The sequence below is a fragment of the Cupressus sempervirens genome, chromosome 7 (genome assembly GCF_028749045.1).
Source record: "Cupressus sempervirens isolate cs-2001-9-10 chromosome 7, ASM2874904v1, whole genome shotgun sequence".
NCBI lineage: Eukaryota > Viridiplantae > Streptophyta > Pinopsida > Cupressales > Cupressaceae > Cupressus > Cupressus sempervirens.
The window spans coordinates 683,792,004-683,804,012 of record NC_143124.1 but is presented as its reverse complement, the minus strand read 5'-3'; the positions used below and the strand labels follow the sequence as shown (position 1 = coordinate 683,804,012).

At 51.2% G+C, this 12,009-nt stretch overlaps 2 non-coding genes across 2 annotated transcripts; both read left to right on the top strand.

Moving 5' to 3' along the window:
- The first annotated feature begins 994 nt into the window (after window positions 1-994).
- Window positions 995-2,805, top strand: LOC149548576 (18S ribosomal RNA). Its single transcript, XR_016354717.1, has one exon. It is a non-coding gene; the product is annotated as an 18S ribosomal RNA (ribosomal RNA).
- Window positions 2,806-3,494: 689 nt separating this feature from the next.
- LOC149548575 (5.8S ribosomal RNA) lies at window positions 3,495-3,648 on the top strand. The gene has a single exon (XR_016354592.1). It is a non-coding gene; the product is annotated as a 5.8S ribosomal RNA (ribosomal RNA).
- Window positions 3,649-12,009: the final 8,361 nt, after the last annotated feature.

Below are 12,009 nucleotides of genomic sequence, written 5' to 3'. Positions count from 1 at the left end.
GTACGAGATGTTCTTCTCAGGCTCCTTCGAACCAGAGCACTTGTCTTTGCAATGCTCTGACAAGTGCAAGCCCAACGTGTCTATCTAGGGGAAGAAATCACATGAATTCTTTTTGCCGAGATGTGGGTGCTTGCGGGTGGTTCCCTCATAGTGCCAGTTCTTCGGTAATGTGCATGTGCATGAGATTGAAGCTTGTCCAACAACGCTAGTGTGAGTGTTCAGCCGTAGGAACTCTTCTGTACCTGTGCTGGCAGATCACGTGTCACGGGGAACGGTTAGCGAGGCTGTGCTGGGAAAGGAGATATTTGCCAGAGATATTTGACATGTCCGTGTATGCGGGCGGGCTCTCATCACCTATAAATGTGCAGAGGGGGTGTTGTTATACACGATGCCCTCAAGCGGCCTTATAATTGAGGTGGTCGCGTGCACAGTGATGCCCCCGCCAATCGCATAACCAGCCATGTTTTCGACTCGCACGGCCCTTCACCCTTCAGCACGGTAGTCTCCGTTGGCACTTCGACAACCAGCTCTTCGTCATGGGAAAATGTTTGTTGCGATCGAGAAGGATTTTTTCTGTGCGGGTGCACCTCAACAGGTGTGTAGGAGGCATATGCCTGGGAAATGGATGTCTCTGAGTGGCCTTACAATTGAGGTGGCTATGTGCGCGGTGCATCTCGTACAGACTCGAGGCTTCTTTCCGAGTAGTGGCGACAGTGAGTTCAAGGGTAAAGGGTTCTGTACGGGATGTTCTTCCCAGGTGCTTGTGAACCGAGGCTCCCTGTTCGGCCCTCTCCGGTCGACGATGGGACACTTTCCTCTTGTGCGAAATCTTTGAGCGTTGCGAGTCCTGCATGTGCTGTGAACATCATTCTTGTTGCTTGGTCGACGGATTATGTTTGGATGCATGACGGAGCGAATGCAAATTTTGGTTTCCCATCGCGGCGGGCATCCCTTGGCTGTAGAAAGTCTTGGGGGTCCCCTCATTGTTAGAAGCTACCTGGTCGATCCTGCCAGTAGTCATATGCTTGTCTCAAAGATTAAGCCATGCATGTCTAAGTATGAACTATTTCAGACTGTGAAACTGCGGATGGCTCATTAAATCAGTTATAGTTTCTTTGATGGTACTTTGCTACTCGAATAACCGTAGTAATTCTAGAGCTAATACGTGCACCAAATCTTGACTCTCGAAAGGGATGCATTTATTAGATAAAAGGCCGACGCGGGCTCGCCCGCTATTGCGATGATTCATGATAACTCGACGGATCGCACGGCCTTTGTGCTGGCAACGCTTCATTCAAATTTCTGCCCTATCAACTTTCAATTGTAGGATAGAGGCCTACCATGGTGGTGACGGGTGATGGAGAATTAGGGTTCGATTCCGGAGAGGCAGCCTGAGAAATGGCTACCACATCCAAGGAAGGCATCAGGCGCACAAATTACCCAATCCTGACACGGGGAGGTAGTGACAATAAATAACAATACTGGGCTCATCGAGTCTAGTAATTGGAATGAGTACAATCTAAATCCCTTAACGAGGATCCATTGGAGGGCAAGTCTGGTGCCAGAAGCCGTGGTAATTCCAGCTCCAATAGCGTATATTTAAGTTGTTGCAGTTAAAAAGCTCGTAGTTGGACCTTGGGTCGTCACGGTCGGTCTGCCTTCTGGGTGTGCACTGGCCCTCACGTCCCTTCTGCCGGCGGCGTGTTCCTGGCCTTAATTGGCTGGGTCGCGGTTCTGGCGCCGTTACTTTGAAAAAATTAGAGTGCTCAAAGCAAGCCTACGCTCTGAATACATTAGCATGGAATAACGCGATAGGAGTCTGGTCCTGTTCCGTTGGCCTTCGGGACCAGAGTAATGATTAATAGGGACTGTCGGGGGCATTCGTATTTCATTGTCAGAGGTGAAATTCTTGGATTTATGGAAGACAAACCACTGCAAAAGCATTTGCCAAGGATGTTTTCATTAATCAAGAACGAAAGTTGGGGGCTCGAAGAGGATCAGATACCGTCCTAGTCTCAACCATAAACGATGCTGACCAGGGATCGGCGGATGTTGCTCTAAGGACTCTGCCAGCACCTTCTGAGAAATCAGAGTGTTTGGGTTCCGGGGGGAGTATGGTCGCAAGGCTGAAACTTAAAGGAATTGACGAAAGGGCACCACCAGGAGTGGAGCCTGCGGCTTAATTTGACTCAACACGGGGAAACTTACCAGGTCCAGACATAGTAAGGATTGACAGATTGAGAGCTCTTTCTTGATTCTATGGGTGGTGGTGCATGGCCATTCTTAGTTGGTGGAGCAATTTGTCTGGTTAATTCTGTTAACGAATGAGACCTCAGCCTGCTAACTAGCTACGTGGAGGTTCCCCTTCGTGGCCAGCTTCTTAGAGGGACTATGGCCTCCTAGGCCATGGAAGTTTGAGGCAATAACAGGTCTGTGATGCCCTTAGATGTTCTAGGCCGCACGCGCGCTACACTGATGCAACCAACGAGTTTCTCTCCATGGCCCGAAAGGTTTGGGAAATCTTGCCAAATTGCATCGTGATGGGGATAGACCATTGCAATTATTGATCTTCAACGAGGAATTCCTAGTAAGCGCGAGTCATCAGCTCGCGTTGACTACATCCCTCCCCTTTGTACACACCGCTCGTCGCTCCTACCGATTGAATGATCCGGTGAAGTGTTCGGATCGCGGCGACGACGGTAGTTCCTGTCGGTGATGTCACGAGAAGTTCACTAAACCTTATCATTTAGAGGAAGGAGAAGTCGTAACAAGGTTACCGTAGGTGAACCTGCGGTAGGATCATTGTCGGTTCGAGACCCTGAATCGTGTAGGGGATGGAGCTGGCCTCCTCCCCGCCCTCAAAATCTCGGCGATGTGCAGACACTCGACCCTACAGCGATGTGCTGGACAGCCAAGCTACGGGTCCAGCGCCATCGAGGTCGAGGGTCACATCGAATGCCCGTGATCGAAAGCGTGGATTCCTCGCGGGGCGAAGAAGAGACTCCGATGTAATCTGGATTAGGATCGGTGCCTTTGAACGATGTCCGCATCGAAGCGAGAGGTCTCTGCTCAGTTGCAGTTTAGAGGGGGTCCAGGCCTCATCCCCCATTGGGATTTCACGGTCCGATCGCGTGCGCGGCGCTGTGCCAGGGATCCGTCATTTTGACGGCAGCAAGTCGGGACTGTCGCAACCCCCCGTTGCCTTGCCTAGGTGTGTTGACTCGTCGCTTGGAGCGTTCTGTGTTTAGGATGGGTGCACTCGCATGATCCGTTGACATGGATCTCCCATGCATCGCCTCCCACCTTTGTGAGGGGATGGGGCGGGGACACACCACAACGTTCCTTGTCGCACCCATTGGGTGCTCGAGGTTCGGGATGTGTCAACACCCAAAAACACACGGGTGCATCGCGCACCTTAGAAATCCAAAGAAGGAAGCGCGAGCCAGCGCCTTGTGTGCTTGGGTCACCAAAAGGCAAAAACAAAACAAAATCATGACTCTCAGCAATGGATATCTCGGCTCTCGCCACGATGAAGAATGTAGCAAAATGCGATACTTAGTGTGAATTGCAGAATCCCGTGAATCATCAAGTCTTTGAATGCAAGTTGCACCCGAGGCCTCAGCCAAGGGCACGTCTGCTTGGGCGTCGCACTACAAAATTTTGCCCTCCCCGGCGAGGAGCGGAGATGGCCATCCATGTTTGCAAGTGGCGCACGGTCGGCTGAAATGAGCACGAGGTCTATCGATCCGTCGCGACGAGCGGTGGCTCGCAAAGGCCGGCGTTGGTTTGCACCGATCGAACGATTCCTCGCGAGGAACTTTATTCTGGGCTCAGTGGCTCGCCGCAGTGCGGGCATTGCTGCATCTCTACCGCGTCCCCAAGTCAGGCGTGAGTACCTGCTGAGTTTAAGCATATCAATAAGCGGAGGAAAAGAAACTTACCAGGATTCCCCTAGTAACGGTGAGCGAACCGGGAAGAGCCCAGCATGAAAATCGACGGCCGCGCCTGTCGAATTGTAGTCTATAGAAGCGTCCTCAGCGAAGGACCAGGCCCAAGTCCCCTGGAAGGGGGCGCCGGAGAGGGTGAGAGCCCCGTCGGGCCCGGACCCTGTCGCACCACGAGGCACTATCGGCGAGTCGGGTTGTTTGGGAATGCAGCCCTAATCGGGTGGTAAATTCCATTCATCAAGTCACCCCGCCAGGTTGGCCCACCAAGTCGAATCTTTAAGTCCGTTCATCAAGTCACCCCACCAAGTACTCTAACCAAGTCGATTCTTCAAGTGCGTTCATCAAGTCACCCGACCAACTACTGTCACCAAGTCGACTCTTTAACTATGTTCATCAAGTCACCCCACCAAGCACTCTCACCACGTCAACTCTTTAGGTCCGTTCATAAAGTCACCCCACCAAGTCGACCCTTCAAGTGCGTTCATCAAGTCACCCCACCAAGTACTCTCACCAATTCGACTCTTTAAGTCTTTTCATCAAGTCACCACACCAAGTACTCTCACCAAGTCAACTCTTTAGGACCGTTCATCAAGTCACCTCGCCAAGTCGACCCTTGAAGTCCGTTCATCAAGTCACCCCACCAAGTACTCCCACCAAGTCGACTCTTTAAGTCAGTTCACAAAGTCACCCAACCAGGTCGGCCAACCAAGGACTCTCACCAAGTCGACTCTCTAAGTCTGTTCATCAGGTCACCCCACCGAGTACTCTCACCAAGTCAACTCTTTAGGTCCGTTCATCAAGTCACCCTGCAAAGTCGACCCTCTAAGTTCGTTCATCCAGTCACCCCACCAAGTCGACTCTTTAAGTCCTTTCATCAAGTCACCCCGCCAAGCCGAATCTTTAAGTCCGTTCATCAAGTCACCAGAACAACTACTCTCACCAAGTTGACTCTATAAGTCTGTTCATCAAGTCGGCCCACCAAGTACTCCCACCAAGTTGACTCTTTAAGTCCGTTCATCAGTTCACCTCGCCAAGTACTCTCACCAAGTCAACTCTTTAGGTCTGTTCATCAAGTCACCCTGCCAAGTCAACCCTTTAAGTCCGTTCATTGAGTCGCCCCGCCGAGTTGCTTCTCTAAGCCCACTCACCGTGTCAGGTCACCATGTCGGTTGTTCAAGTACGTTGCCAAGTCAACTCTTTAAGTTCGCTCACTAGGTCAGCCCGGCCAAGTCGCCTCTTTAAGTTTGTTCGCCAGGTCGGCCCGCCCAAGTCGCATCAGCAGGCTAACTCACCGAGTCACCTCACGAAGTTGACTCTTTAAGTGCGCTCACCAAGTCAGCTCACCAAGTCGACTCACCATCTCGCCTCGATAAGTTGGCTTGCCGAGTTACCCCACCAAGTCGTCGCCTCTTTAAGCCCGCTCACTGTGTCACCCGACCAACTACTCTCACCAAGTTGACTCTTTAACTATGTTCATCAAGTCACCCCACCAAGCACTCTCACCACGTTAACTCTTTAGGTCCGTTCATAAAGTCACCCCACCAAGTCGACCCTTCAAGTGCGTTCATCAAGTCACCCCACCAAGTACTCTCACCAATTCGACTCTTTAAGTCTTTTCATCAAGTCACCACACCAAGTACTCTCACCAAGTCAACTCTTTAGGGCCGTTCATCAAGTCACCTCGCCAAGTCAACCCTTGAAGTCCATTCATCAAGTCACCCCACCAAGTACTCCCACCAAGTCGACTCTTTAAGTCAGTTCACGAAGTCACCCAACCAAGTCAGCCCACCAAGGACTCTCACCAAGTCGACTCTCTAAGACTTTTCGTCAGGTCACCCCATTGAGTACTCTCACCAAGTCAACTCTTTAGGTCCGTTCATCAAGTCACCCCACAAAGTCAACCCTCTAAGTTCTTTCGTCCAGTCACCCCACCAAGTCGACTCTTTAAGTCCTTTCGTCAAGTCACCCCGCCAAGCCGACTCTTTAAGTCCGTTCATCAAGTTACCAGAGCAACTACTCTCACCAAGTTGACTCTATAAGTCCGTTCATCAAGTTGGCCCACCAGGTACTCCCACCAAGTTGACTCTTTAAGTCCGTTCATTAGTTCACCCCGCCAAGTACTCTCACCAAGTCAACTCTTTAGGTCCGTTCATCAAGTCACCCCGCCAAGTCGACCCTTTAAGTCCGTTCATCAAGTCGCCCCGCCGAGTTGCTTCTCTAAGCCCACTCACCATGTCAGCTCACCAAGTAAGTTGTTCAAGTACGTTGCCAAGTCAACTCTTTAAGTTCGCTCACCAGGTCAGCCCGCCCAAGTTGCCTCTTTAAGTTCGTTCACCAGGTCGGCCCGCCCACGTCGCATTAAAGAGCTAACTCGCCGAGTCACCTCAAGAAGTTGACTCTTTAAGTGCGCTCACCAAGTCAGCTCACCAAGTCGACTCACCATCTCGCCTCGATAAGTTGGCTTGCCGAGTTACCCCACCAAGTCGTCGCCTCTTTAAGCCCGCTCACTGTGTCAGCTCGTCAGGTCGGCTCACCAAGTCGACTAATCAAGTAGGCCCACCAAGTCGCCTCAAGGATAGCTCCTCACCATGAGTCGCCTCACCATGTTGACTCAATGAGTCACCTCACCATGTTGACTCTTTGAGCCCGCTCGCCAGGTCGCCTCACCAGGTCGACTCAAGTACGTTGCCAAGTCGACTCTTTAAGTTTGCTCGCCAGGTCGACTCGCCAAGTCAGCTCACCATGTCATCTCAACAAACCAACTCGCCGAGTCGCCTCACCACGTCGCCTCTCTAATACCACTCGCCAAGTTGCCCCACCAACTCGCCCCGTTAGGCCCACTCACCACATCGCCCCGTTAGGACCACTCTCACCAAGTGGACTCTCTAAGTCTGCTCATAAAGTCGAGCCACCAAGTACTCTCACCAAGTCGACTCTTTAAGTCCTTTCATCGAGTCACCCCACCAAGTACTCTCACCAAGTCAACTCTTTAGGTCCATTCATAGAGTCACCCCACCAAGTCGACCCTTCAAGTGCGTTCATCAAGTCACCCCACCAAGTTGACTCTTTAAGTTCATTCATCAAGTCACCCCGCCAGGTCAGCCCACAAATTACTCTCACCAAGTCGACTCATTAAGTTCATTGTCCAAGTCACCCCGCCAGGTTGGCCCACCAAGTGGACTCTTTAAGTTCATTCATGAAGTCACTCTGCCAAGTCGGCCCACCAGGTTGACTCTTTAAGTTCGTTCATGAAGTCACCCTGCCAGGTCAACCCACCAACTACTCTCACCAAGTCGACTCTTTAAGTTTGCTCACCAAGTCACCCCGCCAGGTCGGCCCACAAAGTACTCTCACCAGGTTGACTCTTTAGGTTTGTTCATCAGGTCACCCCACCGAGTACTCTCACCAAGTTGACAATTTAAGTTCGTTCATAAAGTTGCCCCGCCAGGTCGGCCCACCAAGTACTCTCACCAAGTTGACCCTTTAAGTTCGGTCATCAACTCACCCCGCCAGCTCGGCCCACCAAGTGCTCTCACAAAGTCGACTCTTTAGGTTCGTTCATCAATTCACCCCGCCAGCTTGGCCCACCAAGTTCTCTCACCAAGTCGACTCTTTAAGTTCGTTCATCAAGTCAGCCCACCAGTTCGACCCACCAAGTACTCTCACAATGTCGATTCTCTAAGTTCGTTCATCAAGTCACCCTGCCAGGTCAGCCAACCAAGTACTCTCACCAAGTCACCCCGCTAGTTCGACCCACCAAGTCGACTCTTTAAGTTCATTCATCAAGTCACCCAACCAAGTCGGCCCACCAAGTCGACTCTTTAAGTCCGTTCATCAAGTCACGTGACCAGGTCAGCCCACCGAGTACTCTCACCAAGTCGACTCTTTAAGTTTGTTCATCAAGTCACCCGGCCAGGTCGGCCCACCAAGTCACCAAGTATTCTCACCAATTCGACTCTCTAAGTCCGTTCATCAAGTCACCCTGCCAGGTTTGCCCACCAAGTCGAATCTTTAAGTCCGTTCATCAAGTCACCCCACCAAGTACTCTAACCAAGTCAATTCTTCAAGTGCGTTCATCAAGTCACCCGACCAACTACTCTCACCAAGTCGACTCTTTAACTATGTTCATCAAGTCACCCCACCAAGCACTCTCACCACGTCAACTCTTTAGGTCCGTTCATAAAGTCACCCCACCAAGTCGACCCTTCAAGTGCGTTCAACAAGTCACCCCACCAAGTACTCTCACCAATTTGACTCTTTAAGTCTTTTCATCAAGTCACCACACCAAGTACTCTCACCAAGTCAACTCTTTAGGACCGTTCATCAAGTCACCTCGCCAAGTCAACCCTTGAAGGCCGTTCATCAAGTCACCCCACCAAATACTCCCACCAAGTCGACTCTTTAAGTTAGTTCACGAAGTCACCCAACCAGGTCGGCCCACCAAGGACTCTCACCAAGTCGACTCTCTAAGTCTGTTCATCAGGTCACCCCACCGAGTACTCTCACCAAGTCAACTCTTTAGGTCCGTTCATCAAGTCACCCTGCAAAGTCGACCCTCTAAGTTCGTTTATCCAGTCACCCCACCAAGTCGACTCTTTAAGTCCTTTCATCAAGTCACCCCGCCAAGCCGACTCTTTAAGTCCGTTCATCAAGTCACCAGAACAATTACTCTCACCAAGTCGACTCTATAAGTCCGTTCATCAAGTCGGCCCACCAAGTACTCCCACCAAGTCGACTCTTTAAGTCCGTTCATCAGTTCACCCCGCCAAGTACTCTCACCAAGTCAACTCTTTAGGTCCGTTCATCAAGTCACCCTGCCAAGTCGACCCTTTAAGTCCGTTCATCAAGTCGCCCCTCCGATTTGCTTCTCTAAGCCCACTCGCCATGTCAGCTCACCAAGTCGGTTGTTCAAGTACGTTGCCAAGTCAACTCTTTAAGTTCGCTCACCAGGTCAGCCCGCCCAAGTCGCCTCTTTATGTTCGTTCGCCAGGTCGGCCCGCCCAAGTCGCATCAGCGGGCTAACTCGCCGAGTCACCTCATGAAGTTGACTCTTTAAGTGCGCTCACTAAGTCAGCTCACCAAGTCGACTCACCATCTCGCCTTGATAAGTTGGCTTGCCGAGTTACCCCACCAAGTCGTCGCCTCTTTAAGCCCGCTCACCGTGTCAGCTCGTCAGGTCGGCTCACCATGTCGACTAATCAAGTAGGCCCACCAAGTCGCCTCAAGGATAGCTCCTCACCATGAGTTGCCTCACCATGTTGACTCAATGAGTCGCCTCACCATGTTGACTCTTTGAGCCCGCTCACCAAGTCGCCTCACCAAGTCGACTCGAGTACATTGCCAAGTCGACTCTTTAAGTTCGCTCGCTAGTTCAACTCGCCAAGTCAGCTCACCATGTCATCTCAATGAACCAACTCACCGAGTCGCCTCACCACGTTGGCTCTCTAATACCACTCGCCAAGTCACCCCACCAACTCGCCCTGTTACGCCCACTCACCACATCACCCCATTAGGCCCACTCTCACCAAGTGGACTCTCTAAGTCTGCTCATAAAGTCGAGCCACCAAGTACTCTCACAAGGTCAACTCTTTAAGTCCTTTCATCGAGTCACCCCACCAAGTACTCTCACCAAGTCAACTCTTTAGGTCCGTTCATAGAGTTACCCCACCAAGTCGACTCTTCAAGTGCATTCATCAAGTCACCCCACCAAGTCAACTCTTTAAGTTCATTCATCAAGTCACCCCACCAGGTCAGCCCACAAATTACTCTCACCAAGTCGACTCTTTAAGTTCGTTCATCAAGTCACCTCGCCAGGTCGGCCCACTAAGTGGACTCTTTAAGTTCGTTTAGGAAGTCACTCTGCCAAGTCAGCCCACCAGGTCGACTCTTTAAGTTCGTTCATCAAGTCACCCCGCCAGGTTAGCCCACCAACTACTCTCACCAAGTTGACTCTTTAAGTTTGCTCACCAAGTCACCCCGCCAGGTCGGCCCACCAAGTACTCTCACCAGGTCGACTCTTTAGGTTTTTTCATCAGGTCACCCCACCGAGTACTCTCACCAAGTTGACTCTTTAAGTTCGTTCATCAGGTCACCCCGCCAGGTCGGCCTACCAAGTACTCTCACCAAGTTGACCCTTTAATTTCGGTCATCAACTCACCCTGCCAGCTCGGCCCACCAAGTGCTCTCACAAAGTCGACTCTTTAGGTTCGTTCATCAATTCACCCCGCCAACTTGGCCCACCAAGTTCTCTCACCAGGTCGACTCTTTAAGTTCATTCATCAAGTCACCCCGCCAGTTCGACCCACCAAGTACTCTCACAAAGTTGACTCTCTAAGTTCGTTCATCAAGTCACCCTCCCAGGTCAACCCACCAAGTACTCTCACCAAGTCACCGCACTAGTTTGACCCACCAAGTCGACTCTTTAAGTTTGTTCATCAAGTCAGCCGGCCAAGTCGGCCCACCAAGTTGACTCTTTAAGTCCGTTCATCAAGTCATGTGACCAGGTCAGCCCACCGAGTACTCTCACCAAGTCGACCCTTTAAGTTTGTTCATCAAGTCACCCGGCTAGGTCGGCCCACCAAGTCACCAAGTACTCTCACCAAGTCGACTCTCTAAGTCCGTTCATCAAGTCACCCCGCCAGGTCGGCCCACCAAGTCGAATCTTTAAGTCCGTTCATCAAGTCACCCAACCAAGTACTCCAACCAAGTCGATTCTTCAAGTGCGTTCATCAAGTCACCCGACCAACTACTCTCACCAAGTCGACTCTTTAACTATGTTCATCAAGTCACCCCACCAAGCACTCTCACCATGTCAACTCTTTAGGTCCGTTCATAAAGTCACCCCACCAAGTCGACCCTTCAAGTTCGTTCATCAAGTCACCCCACCAAGTACTCTCACCAATTCGACTCTTTAAGTCTTTTCATCAAGTTACCACACCAAGTACTCTCACCAAGTCAACTCTTTAGGACCGTTCATCAAGTCACCTCGCCAAGTTGACCCTTGAAGTCCATTCATCAAGTCACCCCACCAAGTACTCCCACCAAGTCAACTCTTTAAGTCAGTTCATGAAGTCACCCAACTAGGTCGGCCCACCAAGGACTCTCACCAAGTCGACTCTCTAAGTCTGTTCATCAGGTCACCCCACCGAGTACTCTCACCAAGTCAACTCTTTAGGTCCGTTCATCAAGTCACCCCGCAAAGTCGACCCTCTAAGTTCGTTCATTCAGTCACCCCACCAAGTCGACTCTTTAAGTCCTTTCATCAAGTCACCCCGCCAAGCTGACTCTTTAAGTCCGTTCATCAAGTCACCAAAACAACTACTCTCACCAAGTCGACTCTATAAGTCTGTTCATCAAGTTGGCCCACCAAGTACTCCCACCAAGTCGACTCTTTAAGTCCGTTCATCAGTTCACCCCACAAAGTACTCTCACCAAGTCAACTCTTTAGGTCCGTTCATCAAGTCACCCCGCCAAGTCGACCCTTTAAGTCCGTTCATCAAGTCGCCCCGCCGAGTTGCTTCTCTAAGCCCACTCACCGTGTCAGCTCACCAAGTCGGTTGTTCAAGTACGTTGCCAAGTCAACTCTTTAAGTTCGCTCACCAGGTTAGCCTGCCCAAGTCGCCTCTTTATGTTCGTTTGCCAGGTCGGCCTGCCCAAGTCACATCAGCGGGCTACCTCCCCGAGTCACCTCACGAAGTTGACTCTTTAAGTGCGCTCACCAAGTCAGCTCACCAAGTCGACTCACCATCTTGCCTTGATAAGTTGGCTTGCCAAGTTACCCCACCAAGTCATCGCCTCTTTAAGCCCGCTCACCGTGCCAGCTAGTCAGGTTGGCTCACCAAGTCGACTAATCAAGTAGGCCCACCAAGTCACCTCAAGGATAGCTCCTCACCATGAGTCGCCTCACCATGTTGACTCAATGAGTCGCCTCACCATGTTGACTCTTTGAGCCCACTCGCCAGGTCACCTCACCAAGTCGACTCGAGTACGTTGCCAAGTTGACTCTTTAAGTTCGCTCACCAGGTCGACTCGCCAAGTCAGCTCACCATGTCATCTCAACGAA